The sequence below is a fragment of the Somniosus microcephalus genome, chromosome 7 (assembly GCF_052327205.1).
Source record: "Somniosus microcephalus isolate GS21.2 chromosome 7, FLI_Smic_1.0, whole genome shotgun sequence".
Taxonomy (NCBI): Eukaryota; Metazoa; Chordata; class Chondrichthyes; order Squaliformes; family Somniosidae; genus Somniosus; species Somniosus microcephalus.
The window spans coordinates 76,509,150-76,523,980 of NC_140993.1; the positions used below are offsets into that span (position 1 = coordinate 76,509,150).

General features: G+C 43.8%; 1 protein-coding gene across 4 annotated transcripts in view; it reads right to left on the minus strand.

Moving 5' to 3' along the window:
- plekhf2 (pleckstrin homology and FYVE domain containing 2) overlaps positions 1 to 14,831 on the minus strand; it is a 65,928-nt gene that overhangs the window by 17,456 nt on the left and 33,641 nt on the right. Inside the window, exon 2 of one of the 4 annotated variants that reach the window (XM_085992618.1) lies at positions 573 to 700. The exons of 2 other annotated variants lie outside the window; for them this stretch is intronic. The gene's annotated coding sequence lies outside the window, so the exon portion shown is untranslated. Of the gene's footprint in view, positions 1 to 572; positions 701 to 5,666; positions 5,814 to 14,831 lie in introns of all 4 variants that reach the window. One more of the 4 variants, XM_085992616.1, reaches the window with a different exon arrangement.

The window sequence follows — 14,831 nt, forward strand, 5'->3', positions numbered from 1 at the left end:
CAATATAGGCATTTCATAAATGTTCTGCAGAGGGAGATTTCAAATCCAATGGGCGTACTTTGCACTGACAATTCAGTCCCTGTACTGAACACCTCAGGAAGCTCCAGTGTCGTGACAACTTTGTAAGAATTCGCAATAATTTACAGTTCTGAAGATTCATGTTTTTGATTAAAGTATCCCTGGGCAATGTGCTTTTTAAATTTCCAAGGATAAAATGGCTGTCACACCACATGGCTGAAGGACAAAAGAGGTTTGGAATGCAGCTTTCTGTGTGGAAGTAAGGTTCAATGAAGACAAAGGACAATGCTTTGTTTACAAAGCAACTGAATGCTATTAGCATTTGTTTAGATACACCTGAAACTGCAGAAGAGACGTTTGCACCTTGAATGGGAAGCGTTAACTTTAAATGGGTTTCCAATCACCCAGTACTGGACTATAGAGCAGATGTATCTCCCTTTTGTTTCAGCACAAGGAGCTCTGAAAATCACATTAACTCAATCTAACCACTTTGAGTTAGCCTATCACAGGGAAATTTTGCACACAGCCTGCAAGGCAGGATATGAGGGGCTCACCAGGTATAAAGATAGATGCTGAAGCCAGCTCGCTCTCTTGACTTCCTGGGACGATAAGGTGAGCTCTCTCTCTCTCTCTCTTCGCTGGACCATGTGAGCAGAGATTTTCTGACTCTCAACAAGGCAACCTAGCAGGAGTTAAGGGGGGGATGGTGATTTAAGGGAATTGCTAAGATTGTAGCCATCGCACCCCTCGTTTTTGCCGTGTGTACCCCCTTGATATATAGTTTTACAATTTTACTGTGTTCGTGTGGGATAGTTCGATATTGTGATTGTGGTTTCTTTTAGTTAATAAAGCTTGATAATTTTCTCTCATCCAAACCACGTGTTCCGTTTTAGTATCATTAATTATAAGTTCCTCCACTCAGAACTAAAGGAGGGGTAGCGAAATTGGTTTAGAGTGCAGCAGCAAAAAGACTGCTGGCCAGGTAGATTACCTTAAACCAGTTTAAAAGAAACCCCGAAATCCTTACAACTTGACAAATAGAAGTAGGCATCCTTGAAGTCTATCACTGCCGGCCAATCTCTTGGCTCATTTGAATATAAGGTGCCCAATTCCATCTCTCGAGGAGCAAAATAGGGATCTCAAGTCCACTGTCATGCTATTAAATGGGGAATGCTATGCTTCCCCATCAGATTCCTGGAAGTAACAAGAAAAATGTCTATCTGCTAGGGGCCATCTCCTTACCCCTGTCCAAATAGATACTGTGCAGATAAATGCCATTTCTAAAAGACATTACTGGTTATGAATAAGGCTAAACTGCTGACTCCACATCCAGGGAAGAGTCAAAAATGCACCCACAACTTTCCATTGTCCAGCATTCCCATTCAAACAAGATCAAGTCAAGAACCCTTTGGCAATGACACAGCCCCGAGACCGGAGAAGCAGCGGACCTGCGCGGGAGCAGCCCGAGGCGGGAGAGCTTAAAGGCTTGAGAGGGAGCAGTCAGAGGCACCGAGGCCCACAGCCCCGAGACCGGAGAAGCAGCGGACCTGCGCGGGAGCAGCCCGAGGCGGGAGAGCTTAAAGGCTTGAGAGGGAGCAGTCAGAGGCACCGAGGCCCACAGCCCCGAGACCGGAGAAGCAGCGGACCTGCGCGGGAGCAGCCCGAGGCGGGAGAGCTTAAAGGCTTGAGAGGGAGCAGTCAGAGGCACCGAGGCCCACAGCCCCGAGACCGGAGAAGCAGCGGACCTGTGCGGGAGCAGCCCGAGGCGGGAGAGCTTAAAGGCTTGAGAGGGAGCAGTCAGAGGCACCGAGGCCCACAGCCCCGAGACCGGAGAAGCAGCGGACCTGCGCGGGAGCAGCCTGAGGCGGGAGAGCTTAAAGGCTTGAGAGGGAGCAGTCAGAGGCACCGACCAATCCAGGTTCCAGGAGAGAGCTGGTGCAGTCGGGAGAGCAGGAGGCCAGTAACTCTTATATAGCTGGAGCTGTTGCTAAACCCGAAACACTACAGTGTAGTGTCTCCCACCCTTCCACCTCCTCTAACCTTTTAGGGGTTAGGGGAAGTTGAAAAGGTAGGTTCAATTTATTTTATTTCAGGAGCCTAACCAAGGTGGAAAAGGTTCCAGGACAGGAGGCGGCAGTGAAAATACAACACCAGAAAACAGGTAGGTGACTGGTTGGTGAGTACTTTCACAAACGTATTCTAAGTAGAATTCAATAATTAAGCTAAATCGTAGTAAATAAAAGGGTATTGTAAGGGTTAAGTCATGGAAGGGCAGCTCGGACCCGTGTCATGCTCCTCCTGTGCCATGTGGGAAATCAGGGACACTGTCCCTGACAACTATGTGTGCAGGAAGTGTGTCCAGCTGCAGCTCCTAGCAGACCGCATGGCGGCGCTGGAGCTGCGAATGGACTCACTCTGGAGCATACGCGATGCTGAGGATGTTGTGGATAGCACATTCAGTGAGTTGGTCACACCGCAGGTAAAGGCTAGCTCAGACAGTAAATGGGTGACCAAAAGGCAGGGTAAAGGCAGGAAGGTAGTGCAGGAGTCACCTGCGGTCATCTCCCTCCAAAACAGGTTTACCGTTTTGGGTACTGTTGGGGGAGATGACTTATCAGGGGAAGGCACCAGCAGCCAGGTTCAGGGCACCATGACTGGCTCTGCTGCACAGAAGGGCGGGAAAAAGAGGGATAGGGCTATAGTGATAGGGGATTCAATTGTAAGGGGGATAGATAGGAGTTTCTGTGGCCGAGACCGAGACTCCAAGATGGTATGTTGCCTCCCTGGTGCAAGGGTCAAGGATGTCTCGGAGCGGGTGCAGAGCATTCTGAAGGGGGAGGGGGATCAGCCAGTTGTCGTGGTACATGTAGGTACCAACGATGTAGGTAAAAAGAGGGAGGAGGTCCTACAAGCTGAATTTAGGGAGTTAGGAGCTGAATTGAAAAGTAGGACCTCAAAGGTAGTAATCTCTGGATTGCTACCAGTGCCACGAGCTAATAAGTTTAGAGAGAGTAAGATAGATAAGCTAAATACGTGGCTTGAGCAGTGGTGCAAGGGAGAGGGATTTAAATTCTTGAGGCATTGGAACCAGTTCTTGGGGAGGAGTGACCTGTACCAAGGGGACGGTCTACACCTGAACTGTGAGGGAGCCGATGTCCTCGGGGTAATATTTTCTAGGGCGGTTCGGGAGGATTTAAACTAATTTGGCAGGGGGATGGGAACCTAGGTAGTGGAAAAGAGGGAAGTCATATGAAGTCAGAAATAGATGGTAGAAAGGTGAGAAGCAATAAGCAAAGGAGAGAAACACAAAGGGCCAAACTAATTCATAATGAGAGTGTGAAAAAAGCAAGCCTGAAGGCTTTGTATCTTAATGCTAGAAGCATTAGGAACAAGGTGGATGAATTAGTTGTGGAAATAGAGGTAAACAAGTATGATTTGATTGGGATTACAGAAACGTGGCTGCAGGGTGGGCAAGGCTGGGAACTTGAACATCCAGGGATATACAATATTTAGGAAGGATCGGCAAAAAGGTAGGGGAGGTGGGGTAGCATTGCTGGTAAAGGAGGGGTTTAATGCAATGGAAAGGAAGGATATTAACTCGGATGAAACGGAATCTGTATGGGTAGAAATGAGAAATAGCAAGGGGAGGAAAACGTTAGTGGGTGTGATATATAGGCCTCCAAATAGTAATATGGAGGTGAGGGAAGGCATAAAAAGGGAAATTAGAGAAGCGTGCGATAAGAGCACAGCTGTCATCATGGGTGACTTTAATTTACATATTGATTGGACTACCCAAATTAGTAAAAATTCTGAGGAGGAGGAATTCCTGGAATGTTTTCGGGACGGTTATCTGGACCAATATGTCGAGGAGCCGACTCGAGATCAGGCCATTTTAGACTGGGTATTGTGCAATGAGAAGGGACTTATCAGCAATCTTCTTGTACGAGGCCCCTTGGGTCAGAGCGATCATAATATGATCGAGCTCTCAGTCGAGATGGAGAGTGAGGAAATTGAATCAGAGACTAAGGTCCAGAACTTAAATAAAGGGAATTACGAGGGTATGAGACGGGAATTGGGTAAGATTGATTGGGTGGTGTTTCTGGGGGGATTGACAGTGGATAGACAATGGCAAGCATTCAAAGATAGAATGGAAGAATTCCAGAACATGTTTATACCGGTTTGGCATAAAAATAAACCTAAAAAGGTGACTCAACCGTGGATAACGAGGGAAATTAGGGACAGCATAAAATCAAAAAAAAGGGCATATCAACTGGCAAAAAAAAGCACCAGACCGGAAGATTGGGGGCAGTACAGGATACAGCAAAAGAGGACAAAGGGATTAATCAGGAAGGGGAAAATAGAATACGAAAGTAAACTTGCAGCAAACATAAAGACAGACTGCAAAAGCTTTTATCGGTATATCAGGAGGAAAAGACTGGTAAAATCCCAAGTCGGTCCCTTGCAGTCCGATTCGGGAGAATATATAATGGAGAATAAGGAAATGGCAGACCAATTAAACTCATACTTTGGTTCTGTATTCACAAAGGAGGACACAAATAACCTCCCAGGAATATCGGCAAACATAGGGACTAATGAGAGGAGCTGACAGAAATTAGTATCTCTAGGGATATGGTGTTGGGTAAGTTGAGGGGACTGAAGGCCGACAAATCCCCGGGGCCTGATAAACTACATCCTAGGGTACTTAAGGAGGTGGCCCTGGAGATAGCAGATGCTCTAAGGATCATCTTCCGGAACTCCATTGACTCGGGAACAGTACCCGTGGATTGGAGGGTAGCTAATGTTACCCCAATATTTAAAAAGGGGGGTAGAGAGAAAGCAGGGAATTATAGACCAGTAAGCCTTACATCGGTTGTGGGCAAAATGCTAGAGTCCATTATTAAGGATAAAATAGCGGAGCACTTGACAAATGGGGAAAGGATCGGACAGAGTCAACATGGATTTACAAAGGGTAAATCGTGTTTGACTAATCTGCTGGAATTTTTTGAGGAAGTAACTGGTAAAATAGATGGGGGAGAGCCAGTGGATGTGGTGTACCTTGACTTCCAGAAAGCCTTCGATAAGGTTCCACACAAAAGATTATCATGCAAAATTAAGGCTCATGGGATTGGGGGCAAAGTATTAACGTGGATAGAGAACTGGCTGGCGGATAGAAAACAGAGAGTTGGAATAAACGGCTCGTTTTCGGAGTGGCAGGCAGTGACCAGCGGGGTGCCGCAAGGATCTGTCCTGGGACCCCAGCTGTTCACAATATATATAAATGATCTGGATCAGGGAATTGGATGCAATATTTCCAAATTCGCTGACGACACTAAACTAGGAGGAGGGGTGGGCTCTGATGAGGATGTCAGGAGGCTACAGTGCGATTTGGACAAGTTGGGGGAATGGGCGGATACGTGGCAGATGCACTATAATGTGGATAAATGCGAGGTTATCCACTTTGGGGGTAAAAACAGGAGGGTAGATTATCTAAATGGCAATAGATTGGGAGATGGGGAAGTGCAGAGGGACCTGGGTGTTCTTGTGCACCAGTCACTGAAGGAGAGCGTGCAGGTGCAACAGGCGATTAAGAAGGCAAATGGTATGTTGGCCTTCATATCAAGGGGGTTCGAGTATAGGAATAGGGATACCTTACTACAGCTGTACAAGGTGCTGGTGAGACCGCATCTGGAGTATTGTGTACAGTTTTGGTCGCCCCATCTGCGGAAGGATGTTCTTGCCATGGAAAGAGTGCAACGGCGATTCACCAGGCTGATACCTGGAATGGCGGGAATGACCTACGAAGAGAGATTAAATAGTTTGGGCTTGTACTCACTGGAGTTTAGAAGATTGAGAGGGGATCTCATCGAAACATATAAAATTATGGCAGGCCTGGACAGGCTGAATTCAGAGAGAATGTTTCCAATGGCCGGGGAGCACAGAACCAGGGGCCACAGTCTAAAAATAGCGGGCAAATCATTTAAAACAGAGATGAGGAAGAATTTCTTCACTCAAAGAGTGGTGAGCCTGTGGAATTCCCTGCCACAGAGGGCTGTGAAGGCTAATTCAATAAATATTTTCAAGAGAGAATTGGATATATTTCTGAAGGCTAAGGGGATTAAGGGTTACGGAGAAAAGGCGGGGACGGGGTACTGAACTGGTAAGATCAGCTATGATCTCAGACGAAGATCAGCCATGATCTCATTGAATGGCGGAGCAGGCTCGAAGGGCCGAATGGCCTACTCCTGTTCCTATCTCTGATAAATCGGGATTAGGCCTGTCCCAAGACAGCCTGGATGACAGGAAGATTTTGGACATGTTTAAAGAAAGGAAACAAGACCTCTGTCGATATGCTAGCAACAAGCACGAAGGGCAGAGAACTAAAGAGTGTTGAAGGCTTTAAAACCTCTCGATTAAAAATTTCAGATGTACAATGCTACATTACCTAGTTGTATAACTAACAGAAAACAAATTCTAAACTGAAGATCAGGGTGCAAGAAAATAGAAAAAGCAAATTCATATTGGTTAATATTTTAATAGCTGGCAACAGTTCAGTACCTCAATTTAGGTTGGGCTTGGGGGGGGGGGGGGGGGGCGGGGGCAGGGGAAGAGAAGAGAGAATAGCACAGTAATAATAGTCAGAGCCAAAAAGGGCAGCAAAGCAACTCACGATTGGAGAAGCACTGAAACTCAAATCTCGGGCCTCGGACACAGGCCTGTGTCTACTGAAGAAAATATTCTTGCAGACATTACCAACAGTATCGGTAAGTTTAACCATTTCTAAGTGAATTAATGTGTCAGAAATGTTACTTTTACAGGTATAAAACTAAGCTGGCTCAGGGTATTAAAAGAAGTAGGTGAGGAAATTGTAGATGGTCTAGTCATGATCTTCCAAAACTCTCGAATTGTTCCCTCGGATTGGAAAATTACTAATGTCAATTCATTATTTAAGGAGGGTAGGAGAGATAGACTAACATTTCCTAGTTTAACGTCTGTTGTGGGGAAGTTACTAGAATCTGTTATTAAGGACAGAGTGACCAAGCACGTGGACAAATATGAACAGATCAGAGAGAGCCAGTAATTTGTAAAGGGCAAGTCATGTCTAACAAACCTAGTTGAATTTTTTGAGATACCTGTAGTATCTAACGTTTTAGATAAACAAGTATCTATGGATGTTATTTTTATGGACTTTCAGAAGCATTTAAGGTTCCACGTAAGAGACTTAACAAAAATGAGAGCGCATGGAATTGGAGGTAATATATTGATGTGGGTTAGGAATTGGTTAGGAGAGGGGAGACACAGTGTAGAGATAATGGGTATGTACCCAAATTGTCACGATGTGACGAGTGGTGTCCCCCAGGGACCTGCACTGGGGCCTCAGATTTTCACTATATTTATAAATGACGGATGAAAGAATAAAGAATCGTATATCCAAGTTTACTGACAACACTAAGTTAGGTGGTACAGTAAGTAGTGTAGATGGGAGCAGAAAGTTGCAATGGGACAATGATAGTTTAAGTGAATGGGCAAATCGGTGGTAGATGGAGTTGAATGTGGGGAAGTGTGAGGTCATCCACTTTGGACCCAAGAAAGGTCGATGAGAATTTTCTAATTGGTGAGACGCTAGAACAGATTTAGAGGTCCAAGTACAGAAATTAAAATCTATTGGACAGGTATGAATGGAATGTTGACTTTTATCTCAAGGGGCTGAAATACAAAAGGAGTGGAAGTTATGTTAGTTATATCAAGCTCTGGTTAGACCCTATTTGGAGTACTGTGCCTCAGGAAGGATTTTTGGCCTTGGAGCACAGATTCACCAGAATACCTGGGGTCTAAAAGGGTTAAATTATGAAGAAAGGTTGCATGGACTAGGCTTGTATAACCCTCATATTTGCGCTCCTCCAATTCTGGTCTCTTGCACATCCCCGATTTTAATCGCTCCACCACTGGCAGCTGTGCCTTCAGCTGCCAAGTCCCGAAGCTCTTGAATTCTCTCCCTAATCCTCTTCACCTCGCTACCTCTCTGTCCCCCTTTAAATCTACCTCTTCTGCCCTACTATCCTCTTTTGTGACTGTCAAATTTTGTTTGATAACGCTTCTGTGAAGTGCCTTGGGACGTTTTACTGCGTTAAAGGCGCTATATAAATGCAAGTTGTTATATTCTCGAGTATAATAGATTAAGGGGTGATCTAATTGAAGTGTTTATGATTAAAAGGAGTTATAGGGTAGATAGAGATAAACTATTTCCTCTGGTGGGGGAGTCCAGAAAGGGTATAACCTTAAAATGAGAGCTAGGCCATTCAGGAGTGATGTCAGAAAGCACTTCACACAAAAGGGTAGTGGAAATCTGGAACTCTCTTCAAAAGCTGTTGAGGCTGGGGGTCAACTGAAAATTTCAAAACGGAGATTGATATTTTTGTTAGGCAAGGATATTAAGGGTTAAGGAACTAAGGCGGGTAGATGGAGTGTAGATCAGATCAGCCATGATCTAATTAAATATCGGAGCAGGCTCGAGGAGCTAAATTGCCTACTCTTGTTCCTATGTTAGAAAAGTTAAGATGGCTACTCCAAGCACGTCCATAAAAATCTTTTCAATACTTTGACTGGTTGTTTATCTGGTGCTTACTGATTTATGATTCGTAACTGTTCACTAGTGGCGATCATATGCAATACAGTAACCAATCACCAGGTAAAGCAAGTAATTAGGAAGGCAAAAGGAATGTTGGCCTTTATTGCAAGGGGGGTGAGTATAAAAGTAGGGAAGTCTTGCTACAACTGTAAAGGGCGCTGGTGAGACCACACCTGGAGTACTGAGTGTAGTTTTGGTCTCCTTATTTAAGAAAGGATATACTTGCATTGGAGGCAGTTCAGAGAAGGCTCACGAGGTTGATTCCTGAGATGAAGAGGTTGTCTTATGAAGAAAGGTTGAGCAGGTTGGGCCTATACTCATTGGAGTTTAGAAGAATGAGAGGTGATCTTATTGAAACATAAAATTCTGAGGTGGGCTTGACAGGGTAGATAGAGAGAGGATGTTTCCCCTCGTGGGGGAATCTAGAACTAGGGGGCACAGTTTCAGGATAAGGGGTCACCCATTTAAAACGGAGATGAGATGGAATTTCTTCTCTGAGGGTCGTGAATCTTTCGAATTCTCTACCCCAGAGAGCTGTGGAGGCGGAGTCATTGAATATATTTAAGGCGGAGATAGACATATATTTGAGCTACAGGGGAGTCAAGGGTTATGGGGAGTGGGCGGGAAAGTGGCGTTGAGGCCAAGATCAGATCAGCCATGATCTTATTGAATGGCAGGGCAGGCTCGAGGGGCCAAATGGCCTACCCCCGCTCCTATTTCTTATGTACCATCATTCACTTAATAGAAAGTGGATTCTGATTGTTTAGTGTTATCAATAGGATTTTTTTTTTACTAATCACGCTTGTGTGTAAAACATGACACCTTATCGATGCACCTTATACACAAGAATTTTATGCATACACATAGAAGATATAGTTTTCATTTAAGGTATTAACATAACTCACCTTAATAATTCTATTAAAAGCATCTGAAACATTGGAAGCCTTGTACTTCGTTTGAACCCTGCTTACAGAAATACAAAACTTTGACAGACTATCTGTTATTTTACTGATTTATCTGGATTTAAAACCCCCAAAACACAGCACTTTCAAAGGTGTAGAGAGATTTTAGGATAAAAGCAGGAAGGTAAAATATTTCCTGATTTAAGTGGAAGTTAATTTTCAGTAACAAAACAAAGAATCCTTCCTGTAACAAGGCCCTACTCAGTACCATCTCTGCAAATGATTTTTGGCAACAAGAGGTCATCTGACAAATAAAAATGATGCACGTTAAATGTTTAAACAAGATTAGGTTCAGCAAAATCAATTAGCTTGCATTCTTTACACTGAATACACTTTAGCCACTTGCTTTGCAGTGATCATTGCAGCAATTCTCTATTTGTTGAAAAAGCTACAGTACACTTAAAATGTGTTTTGAATGCAACATATATGGAAACAATGTTCTGATGAAAGGTCATCGACCTGAAACGTTAACTTTTGCTTCTCTCTCCACAGATGCTGCCTGACCTGCTGAGTATTTCCAGCATCCTCAGTATTTTGCTTTTATATTATATACTAGCAGGGGAGCCCGGCGCTGCCAGGGCAATTTTGGGCCGCGCGGTCTCCGTGCCCGTGTGTCCCCCCTCTCTGTCCCTCTCCTCGTCTCCCTGTGCTGTACTCTCCCTCCCTCCCCTCTCCCTGCCTAGCACCTGAGGCCCGGTGCCGTTGTGATAGCGGCCATGCGGGGCCTAGCGGTTGAGGCGCGGCCGGGCTGTCGGGCCGAGACGGACCCGAGCTGAGCTCCCCCGCGGATGACGGCCGGCACCTTCGCTCCCCCGACCGCTGTGCGTGTTGGGCCGAGCGGTTGCGAGGCACGGCCAGAGTGAGCCCAACTTACCTGCCGCTCCAGCGGGGCGGGATCGGGAGCCGGAATGTGGAGGTTTGTTTTGGTGTTGCTGTCCCTGTGGGGATGGAAAAAATGGCGGCGAAGTTTAGGGAGACTGGAGGATTAGGACCCGCCCGTGACGCACTGATTGGTCAAGCAGCACGTCAGTCAACGCTAATGACAGGTAGGATTTTTGAGCCTTTTTTGTATATTGTCATAACAATTTTTGTGTGACGAAAAAGTATATATATAGATAGATGGAATCAAAGTGGCACTGGATTGGCATCAATACAGTTCTGAAATATATAGCTCCAACAGGTTGCTTCGTCTAGATCGAAATGAATGCGGTTTCAAGTGGATCTGGGCATCACAGTGGTCCAAATTTGAAGTTAATGCATCAGAGCAGCACAAAAATCATCAGTTGACAAAATGGGCCAAATTTTGCTGGAGCAGAACATCCAACGGCATCTGCCGTTAGCTAGACTTGCCCTTGCACGTTTAGGTTTCAAAATTCTTTGCAACTGGCAATTTGCTGAAAACTGTGCAGCAAGGGAAACAGGGCATCTGGGACCTGAGCGACTATGTATCTCCTTAACCAATCAGATTGCAGGATTGTGAAATTAACAGCACAAGGACGGAGAAGGAAGTGTAAATTGGAGTGGGTGAATTCAATGTCAAATCGGGTACAGAAAGAGATAAAAAGGGAAAGAAAGGCTGGATTAAGAGAGAAAAAGAGACAAAGGAAAAGAAAATTTTTTAAATTTTATATTTGACATTTTTTTAAATCTCCAACAACAATTAAAACCTGAAGGAATGAGACTGCACACTTGCAATAGTTAATTTTCAATGCCAGAGAGGTTGACTGCCAGTAATTAATACTTATCACATTATTAAATGGGTACTTAGACTGGAACGGACAAGACTTAACTTTCTGTCGCGAGTTTAGTTCGTATCTACAGCAACTTCATGCCTTTCGTGGCGAGGCAACAGCAAGATGCCATTTTGACAAAGCCAACGGCAGAATAGGAACTTTTGGGTTTTCAAGTTTAACCACGCATCTGCCCCTCACCTGAAGTTGCTGTACAATATGCACATAAATAATGGCGAGCGCCATTAGCCTCACCATTTTGATAGAAAAATCTGGACTATTATATTCTCAAACATGGTAAATTTGCATTAGCTACTCATAATACCTTCACAGCTTAGTAAAATGTGGTCAAGAAGTTATTATAAATTAAGACTGGCCATATATTTCAGCACTATTTAGACAAGAAAAAAGGAGAAAGAGCAAAAGAAAAAAAAAACTTGCATTTATGTAGTGTTTTTCACAACTTCAGGATGTCCCAAAGCGCTTTACAGCCAATTAAGTACTTTTTGAAGTGTAGTCACTGTTGTAATGTAGGAAACATGGCAGCCAAATTGCACACAGCAAAGTCCTACCAACAGAAATGTGATAATGACCAGAAAATCTATTTTAGTGATGTTAGTTGAGTGATAAATATTGGCCAGGACACCAGGGAGAACTCCCCTGTTCTTCGAAATAGTGCCATGGGATTTTTTACGTCCACCTGAGAAGGCAGACGGGGCCTCGGTTTAAAATCTCATCTGAAAGGCGCCACCTCCAACAGTGTAGCACTCACTCAGTACTGCACTGGAGTGTCAGCCTAGATTTTGTGCTCAAGTCTCTTACGTGGGACTTGAACCCACAACCTTCTGACTCTGAGGAGAGAATGTTACCATTGAGCCATGGCTGACATGATTTACTTGACTTTACAGTTACATAAATGCAGCAGATTGGCTGTAAACACAGCTCAAGAACATGACATACAACGGAACAATCATTTCTCAGTTGCTGCCTTGTATGAGAAGATCCGTTTCCTTCCCCCTCCATTCTCACACCAACAATACTTCAATTATATGCACACTAACTAATATATTGTTTAAAAATGTGTTTACTTTCTCCCAAATTACTTAAAACTGTGAAAAGCACTGCTGGCTTGAGAGCTCTGGCTGCCTGAAGACAAAAAAGATCAATGGCACTGCTGCCTCCCGAAAAGTCTTAGCATACCACATTCTGTAATCATTCTTGGCTCCTCCAGTGACACGAGCACCATTTCATTCATATTATAGTGTTACAAAATCTGGGTTGAGGTTGGCAATAGTGCTGTAATATAAAAAGGTAATATATAGGGGCTGAAACAATACAATACATAGATGGATGCACTCAAAGCAGATATATGAGAAGTGTATATTTAACAGTGTAACACTAGGAAATCAGTGAAGAGTAATCAAAGGGATGTCAACTTTTCATGTTATAGCCACTTGAACTCTGAAAAAGACCCAGCAACACAATTATGGATTTTGTCCTTTCAAACTTGGGTTATGTCTGAAGACAGCATTTTGAGCTATATTACACCATTTCTGGTAGTGATGGGAGAAATGTGATTAATTAAGAACACATAATTAAAACATTTTGGCACAAGTGTAATATTTCCCTATAGGGTACTGGTATCAATATGCTTTACAGGCCTGCTCACAACACTGCCTAATCTTAACACACGGGAGTTTGAGATTCATACAAAAGATCAGAAGCAGGATACAATTTTAAAAAGGCAGACAACTTGGAATAAAAACATTGTGCATTTATCAGAGCGAGATCAGAAACTGGTATGTCCTGATTTTCTTCAAATTGAAGAATCATCAGGGCAGGGCAAATTGTTTTACTGCGTAAACATGCAAGAGAATGAGCCGCCCTCTCGTATATTTAACTGTGTAATTAGGCATTTATTTACAGCTCTCCCACAGAGCATGAAATGGATTTAGTATTTTCTACTAAAGGGAAGTAGCAACTCTGCTATACATACACACAAAATGTCCAATTTGTGCAAAAAATTGGTTCGGCCATAGCTGGGGTATTGCTTGCAGTTCTAGGAATCCCAATATAGGAATAATATAAAAGCATAAAAGGTACAGCAAAGAAAGATTCACTAGAATACTAGTGATTAGAAGTTATATTTATAAAGACTTTGAAAAATTGGTGCGTTTTTCATTGGAACAGAGAAGGTTAACAGATCTAATCGAGGTTTCAAAAGTATGAGGAGGAGAGTTGTTAACAGTGAAACATTGTTTCTACTGGTTTGGTGTAACAGAAAAAACAGTATACATTCTGGTCTATCAGTAGAAAATGAAATGAATCACACTATCCCCATATCCCCCTTGATTCCCTTAATATCCAAAAATCTATTGATCTGTCTTAGGGCACGGTAATAGGGAATAAAAGCAGAAAATAGTGGAAACGCAGTTCAATCAGCATCTGCAAAGAAGGCAGGTATTCCAAGTGTATACAAAATTAAAAAGGACTACTTGGCTCATCCATCCAGAAATATCCTGCAGTTCCCACTCACCCCAGCTGCAGCATGGAATTGTTTCTTAAACAATTCCAAGGTTTTCACCTTCACTATTCTTTCTTGAAGTCCAATCTAATTTTGATCACATTTTGTATAAAGAACTTCCTGATATCAGTCCTAAATTTGCTTTGAACTTTTGTCTTTGTCCCAACAGTTTACCTTGAAGTAATTTGACATTTATTTTTTCCATACTGTTAACCATCTTATACAGTTATAGATGATCACCTCTTGAATGTCTCGTTCCAAGGCAGAAAAGCCCCACTCTCTCTTCATAATTCAGACCTCCAACACTGGGGATCATTCTCTACACCGCCTCCAATGCTTAAACGTCCGTCTCAGTGCCTAGAATTGGACACAGTACTCAAGTGGCCTGACTAGAGCACTATACAGCTTGATCACTACTTCCTTTGGCCTGAATTCAACTATTCTGGCTAAAGTGTTGAACATTCTATTGGCTTTGGTGATTGCTGCTTGCTGCTCCGCATCACTGGACATTTCAAGCACTGGGCCTACTACATCTCTTGAGTCTTTTCTAACTTCATTCTGTTATTTCAACCCCATTTATGGAGTGTGTTATTCATTTTCCTTCCCATCTTTAGTACCTTACATTTGCCTCCACGTGGAGAAGCATCCGGGAAGGCGCCGAACACCTCGAGTCTCTTTGCCGGGAGCAAGCGGAAGCCAAGCGCAGGTCAACCCAAGCACCCCACCCACCCGCCCCTTCAACCACCGTCTGCCCCACCTGTGACAGAGACTGTAGGTCCCGCATTGGACTCAGTCACCTACGAACTCATTTTTAATGTGGAAGCAAGTCATCCTCGGTTCCAAGGGACTACACAACATACTATAGGAATTAATCTACCTGCTGTGCAGGATATCTACCCCGAGAGGTGCTGGGGGAAGGCCCTGAGAATCATCAAATACACGAGCCACCCCAGCCACAACCTCTTCGCCCT